Below are 7,271 nucleotides of genomic sequence, written 5' to 3'. Positions count from 1 at the left end.
ATGAAATGAGATATCACTTTCAGTTGGGTGTAAATAAATCAATAGCATCTCTCCTAAAGCTATATAGATTTATAGGGATCTCAACTTTAAATATATAAAATGTCATACATTTGTCTGATTGTAGGCATGTGTTCAACCAAGTTACCAGGGAGCGGGTGGTAGGAATTTCTACATTAAATTATGATCTTACAACCACACTATGTTGTCACCAGATACTTTATTTATCAACATGTTTCACTTTGTTGAATCTGCAGTGAAGGCAGATTAAGCCATCTGTGTATGTTTTAAACTTTTTAGAAACTGAAAAATGAGTTTCACTGAATGTAGTGAAAGTGTTAGTATCTCAGTCACATCCAACTCTTTGAGACCCCATGGACTGTAACCAACCATGCTCCTCTGTCCATGGATTCTCCTGGCAAAGATACTGGAGTGGTTTGCTGTTTCCTTCTTCAGGAGATCTTCCCCACCCAGGGATCGAACCTGGGTCTCTTTCATTGCTGCAGATTCTTTACTGTTTGAACCACCAGGGAAGCCCACTGAATGTAGAGATGTGAATTAATACACAAATATTTTGGAATTTTAATTATGATAGCAATAACCATTGCTTGCTTTCGTAAGAAGAAAGGCAACAATTCAAGGGGACTTTTTATGTATTATTATAGATAAATATGACCTGGAGCCAGACATCCTGGAATGTGAAATCAAGCGGGCCTTAGAAAGCATCACTATGAACAAAGCTAGTGGAGGTGATAGAATTCCAGTTGTGCTATTCCAAATCCTGAAAGATGATGCTGTGAAAGTGCTGGACTCAAATTGCCAGCAAATTTGGAAAACTCAGCAATGGCCACAGGACTGGAAAAGGTCAGTTTTCATTCCAATCCCAAACAAAGGCAATGCCAAAGAATGCTCAAACTACCACACAATTGCACTCATCTCACATGCTAGTAAAGTAATGCTCAAAATTCTCCAAGCCAGGCTTCAGCAATATGTGAATCGTGAACTTCCTGATGTTCAAGCTGGTTTTAGAAAAGGCAGAGGAACCAGAGATCAAATTGCCAACATCCGCTGGATCATGGAAAAAGCAAGAGAGTTCCAGAAAAACATCTATTTCTGCTTTATTGACTATGCCAAAACCTTTGACTGTGTGGAAAATTCTTCAAGAGATGGGAATACCAGACCACCTGATCTGCCTCTTGAGAAATTTGTATGCAGGTCAGGAAGCAACAGTTAGAACTGGACATGGAACAACAGACTGGTTCCAAATAGGAAAAGGAGTACGTTAAGGCTGTATATTGTCACCCTGTTTATTTAACTTATATGCAGAGTAAATCATGAGAAATGCTGGACTGGAAGAAGCACAAGCTGGAATCAAGATTGCTGGGAGAAATATCAATAACCTCAGATATGCAGCTGACACCACCCTTATGGCAGAAAGTGAAGTGGAACTCAAAAGCCTCTTGATGAAAGTGAAAGAGGAGAGTGAAAAAGTTGGCTTAAAGCTCAACATTCAGAAAACGAAGATCATGGCATCCGGTCCCATCACTTCATGGGAAATAGATGGGGAAACAGTGGAAACAGTGTCAGACTTTATTTTTCTGGGCTCTAAAATCACTACAGATGGTGACTGCAGGCGTGAAATTAAAAGACGCTTACTCCTTGGAAGGAAAGTTACGACCAACCTAGATAGCATATTCAAAAGCAGAGACATTACTTTGCCAACAAAGGTTCGTCTAGTCAAGGCTATGGTTTTTCCTGTGATCATGTATGGATGTGAGACTTGGACTGTGAAGAAGGCTGAGCACCGAAGAATTGATGCTTTTGAACTGTGGTGTTGGAGAAGACATCTTGAGAGTCCCTTGGACTGCAAGGAGATCCAGCCAGTCCATTCTGAAGGAGATCAGCCCTGGGATTTCTTTGGAAGGAATGATGCTAAAGCTGAAACTCCAGTACTTTGGCCACCTCATGCAAAGAGTTGACTCATTGGAAAAGACTCTGATGCTGGGAGGGATTGGGGGCAGGAGGAGAAGGGGACGACAGGATGAGATGGCTGGATGGCATCACTGACTCGATATATGTCAGTCTGAGTGAATTCCGGGAGTTGGTGATGGACAGGGAGGCCTGGTGTGCTGCGATTCATGGAGTCGCAAAGAGTCGGACACGACTGAGCGACTGATCTGATCTGATAAATAAATATTAGATATTTTGTGTATATGTAAATCTAGCTAGGTCTTTGTATTTGTTTATTTATGGTTATCTTGAATTTGAAACTCTTCCCATGTAGTAGAGGGGATCTCAAATACATTTTACTTCCCATAATGGGACCCATTCCTCAACATTTCTTTTAACTGGAAGTTTGTAGCTTTTGATCACCTTCATCCCATTTACTCTCTCCCTACTCCATACCTTTCATAATCACAAATTTGATTCTCTTTCTATGAGTTTGTTTTTAAAGTACATTTGACCTACAACACTATGTTAGTTCCTGGTACACAACATGATAATTCAGTTTTTCTATGCATTATGCAGTGATAACCACAGTAAGTCTAGTTACTATCTGTCACCATACAAAGATAATACATAACTACTGCCTATATTCCCTTCACTGTAAATTTCAACTCGTGACCCATTTATTTTGTAACTGGAAGTTTGTTCCTCTTAATCTCCATCACCTATTTCTCTCATTTCGCCACACCCCTTCCCTCTGGCAACCACCTGTTTATTCTCTGTATCTGAGACCATTTCTGTTTTGTTATGTTTGTTCGTTTGTTTCTTAGACTTCATATGTAAGTGAAATCATGCAATATTTGTCTTTGTCTGTCTGACTTACTTAGCATAATGCCCTGTAGATTCATCCATTTTACTACCAATGGCAAGATTTCATTCTTTTTTTTAATGACTAAGTTCAATTGCATATGTATACCACATCCTCTTTACCCCTTCCTCTATTGATAGGCACTTAGGTTGCTTGGCTATTTTGAATAATGCTGCAATGAACATCAGGTTCATATATTTTTTCAAGTTAGTGTTTTAATTTCCTTTGGAAAAATAGCCAGAAGTACAACTTCTCGATTAGAAAGTAGTTTTATATCTGCCTTTTCTTTCTCCAGGGAACTTCCCAACCCAGGGATCAAACCCAGGTCTCCCGCATTGTAGACAGACGCTTTACCGTCTGAGCCACCAGGGAAGTCAGTTTATATATATATATATTTTATTTTTATTTTTTTTGATTAACCTCCATACTGTTTTCCATACCAAATGCACCAATTTACATTCCCACCAAAGGGCACTAGAGTTCTCTTTCTCCACATGCTTATCAACAGTTGTTATTTGTTGTCTTTTTGATAATAGCCATTTGGACAAGTGTGAGGTCATATGTTATTGTGGGTTTGATTTGCATTTCTCTGATGATTAGTGGTGCTGAGCATCTTTTCTTGTGTCTTGGCCTTCTCTATGTCCTCTATGGGAAAATGTCTGTTCCAACCCTCTGCTTATTTTTTAATCAGTTTTTTTTTTTTTTACATTGAGTTGTATGAATTCTTTGTTTATCTTGAATGTTAACCACCTGTCAGCTATATTGTTTGTAAATGTCTTTCCTCATTCAGTAGGCTGCAAAATAATTTTAGTAGCTGTGCAAAAATTTTTTAGTTTGATGTCCCATTTATTTTTGCTTTTATTTCCTTTGTCTTCAGTGACAGATCCAACAAAATATTGCTAAAGGTAATGTCAAAGGGCATTATGTTTTCTTCTAGGAGTTTCATAGTTTCAGGTCTTACATTTAAGTCTTGAATACATTTTAAATTTATTTTTGTATATGTTGTAAGAAACTAGCCCTATCTGATTTCTGTGCATGCAGTTATCTAGGTTACCCAGCACCATTTACTGAGGAATCTGTCTTTTCCCCATTGTGTATTCTTGCCACCTGCATGTCATAGATCAATTGATCATATAAGTGTGGGTTCATTTCTGAGCTCTTTTCTGTACCATTGATCAGTGTGTCTGTTTTTATGTCAGCATCATACCATTTTGATTACTGTAGCTTTATAGTATAGTTTGAAATCAGGGAATGTGATACATCAAGTTTGTTCTTCCTCAAGATTGTTTTGGCTTTTCAGGGTCTTTGGTGTGTTCATACAAATTTCAGTATTATATGTTTTAGTTCTGTGACAAATGCCATTGGTTATTTTGATAGGGTTTGCATTGAATCAATAGATTGTTTTGGGTAGTATTTTAATTTTTGCAATATTAATTCTTTTTTAAATTTAATTTTATTTTTTAACTTTACAATATTGTATTGGTTTTGCCATATATCGAAATGAATCCACCACAGGTATACATGATCCACGAACACAGTATATGTTTCCATTTATTTACATTGTCTTCAATTTCCTTCATAAGTGTCTTACAGTTCTTGGAGTACAGGTCTTTTACCACCTTAGTAGGTTTATTACTAGGTATATTATTCATTTTGAAGTGATTGTAAATGGGATTTTTTTCATAATTTCTCCTTATGATAGTTTGCTGGTAGTGTATAGAAATGTGACAGATTTCTACATACTAATTCTGTATCCTTCAAATTAACTGAATTCACTTATTAGTTCTAAGAGATTTTGGGTAGACTTCAGCATTTTTTATATGTAATATAATGTCATTTCCAAATAGTGACAGTTTTACTTCTTTCTTTCTAATTTCCATGCATTTTATCTCTTTTTCTTGTTTGATTTCTGTGATTAGGACTTCCAATACTGTGTTAAAAAAAATTATGAGTGAGCATGCTTGTCTTGGTCTTGAGCCTAACAGAAATACATTCAGATTTTCATTATTGAGTACGACTTTTTCTGTAGGCTTATTATATGTGGCTTTATTATATTAGGGCATATTCCCTTTATATCCACTTTGTTGAGAGTTTTTATGATAAATGGATGTTGAATCTTTTCAAATGCTTGTTCTGCATCTATTGAGATAATCATATGATTTTTAATCTTCAATTTGTTGATGTGGCATATCACACTTATTTGTGGATATTGAACCATACTTGTATCTGTGATATAAATCTTACTTGATCACGATGTACGATTCTTTTAATTTATTGTTTAATTCAGTTTGAAGATACTTTGCTGAGAATTTTTGCATCTATGTTCGTCAGGGATATTAGCTTATAATTTTGTGTGTGTGTGTTGTCTCTGGGTTTGGTATCATACTGGCCTCATAGAATGAGTTTGGAAGCATCCTTTGTTCAAATTTTTGAAATAGGTTGAGAAGGATAGGCATTAACTCCTCATTTAAATGTTTGGTACTTTTAAGCTCTGAAGTCATCTGGTCCTAGACTTTTGTTTGCTGGAAGTTTTTTTAGTTACTAACTCAATTTCATTTCTGATAATTGGTCTGTAATTAACTGGTAATTCCATTTCTTCTTGATTAATTTTGAGAGATTCATTTCTGGGAATTTATCCATTTCTTCTAGACTGTCCATTTTATTGGCATATTGTTGTTCATAGTAGCCTTTTATGATTCTTTGTACTTCCTTGGCATCATTTATAACTTCTTTTCATCTGATTTCATTTGAATTCTCTCAATGAGAGAGTTTTTTTTCTTAATGAATCTGTCTAAACACTTATCATTTTGTTTATCATTCCAAAAAAACAGCTCTTAGTTTCATTAATTCTCCCCTCACCCCTTTTAAAGTCTCTGTTTCATTTATTTTTGCTCTGATCTTCATGATTTCTTTCCTTCTACCAATTTTGGGTTTTGTTTGTTCTTCTTTTTCTGGTTCCTTTAAGTATAAGGTTCAGCTCAGTTCAATTCAGTCGCTCAGTTGTGTCTGACTCTTTGTAACCCCATGAATTGCAGCACGCCAGGCCTCCCTGTCCATCACCAACTCCTGAAGTTCACTCAAACTCATGTCCATCAAGTCAGTGATGCCATCCAGCCATCTCATCCTCTGTCGTCCCCTTCTCCTCTTGCCCCCAATCCCTCCCAGCATCAGAGTCTTTTCCAATGAGTCAACTCTTTGCATGAGGTGGCCAAAGTACTGGAGTTTCAGCTTTAGCATCAGTCCTACCAATGAACACCCAGGACTGATCTTCTTTAGAATGGACTGGTTGGATCTCCTTGCAGTCCAAGGGACTCTCAAGAGTCTTCTCCAACACCACAGTTCAAAAGCATCAATTCTTCGGCACTCAGCTTTCTTCACAGTCCAACTCTCACATCCATACATGACCACTGGAAAAACCATAGCCTTGACTAGACTGACCTTTGTTGGAAAAGTAATGTCTCTGCTTTTGAATATGCTATCTAGGTTGGTCATAACTTTCCTTCCAAGTGTAAGGTTAGATTGTTTATTTGAAACTTTTCTTGTTTCCAGAGGTAGGCTTGTATCCGTATAAACTTCCCTCTTAGAACCACTTTTATATATCCCACAGATTTTGGATCACTGTGTTTCTCTTTTCATTTGTCTCCAGTAATTCTTTTATTTCTTCTTTGATTTCCTCAATGACCCATTGGTTGGCTGGTAGCATAATATTTAGCCTCCACATGTTTGTGGGGTTGTTTTTGCAGTTTTCTTGTTATTATTGTTTACTAGTCTCATAGCATTCTGATTAGAAAAGATGCTGATATGATTTCAATCTTCTCAATTTTATTGAGACTTCTTTTGTTGTTGCATGTGATATATATCCTGTATAATGTTCTATGTGCACTTAAAAAGAATGCCTATTCTACTGCTTTGGGATGAAACATTCTATACATATCTCTAAAGTTCCTTTGCTGTAATGTATTCTCTAAGGCGAGTGTTTCCATGTTGACATTATATCTGGATGATCTGTCCATTGATAAAAGTAGGGTGTTGAAGTTTCCTACTGTTATTGTGTTACTGTCATTTTCTTTTTTTATATTTGTAAATATTTGCTGTCCATGTTTAGGTGTTCTATGTTGGGGCCATATATAAGTATATTTATGTGTGTGTATGTGTGTGCATATGCATGTGTATACATATTGGGGCTTCCCTGGTGGCTCAGTGGTAAAGAATCCACCTGCAATGCAGGAGACACAGGAGATGAGGGTTCGATCCCTGGGTCGAGAAGATCCCCTGGAGGAGGGCACGACATCCCACTCTGGTATTCTTGCCTGGAGAATCCCATGGACAGAGTCTGGTGGGCTACAATTCATAGGTTGCAAAGAGACATGACTAAACAACTGAGCATGCACATACATATATGTGTATATAGATATGTGGATGTAAATGTTATATCTTATTGCTGGATTGTTCCCTTTAT

Source organism: Bos indicus x Bos taurus, chromosome 1 (assembly GCF_003369695.1).
Source record: "Bos indicus x Bos taurus breed Angus x Brahman F1 hybrid chromosome 1, Bos_hybrid_MaternalHap_v2.0, whole genome shotgun sequence".
Taxonomy (NCBI): Eukaryota; Metazoa; Chordata; class Mammalia; order Artiodactyla; family Bovidae; genus Bos; species Bos indicus x Bos taurus.
Note: the sequence above shows the minus strand (reverse complement) of the source record.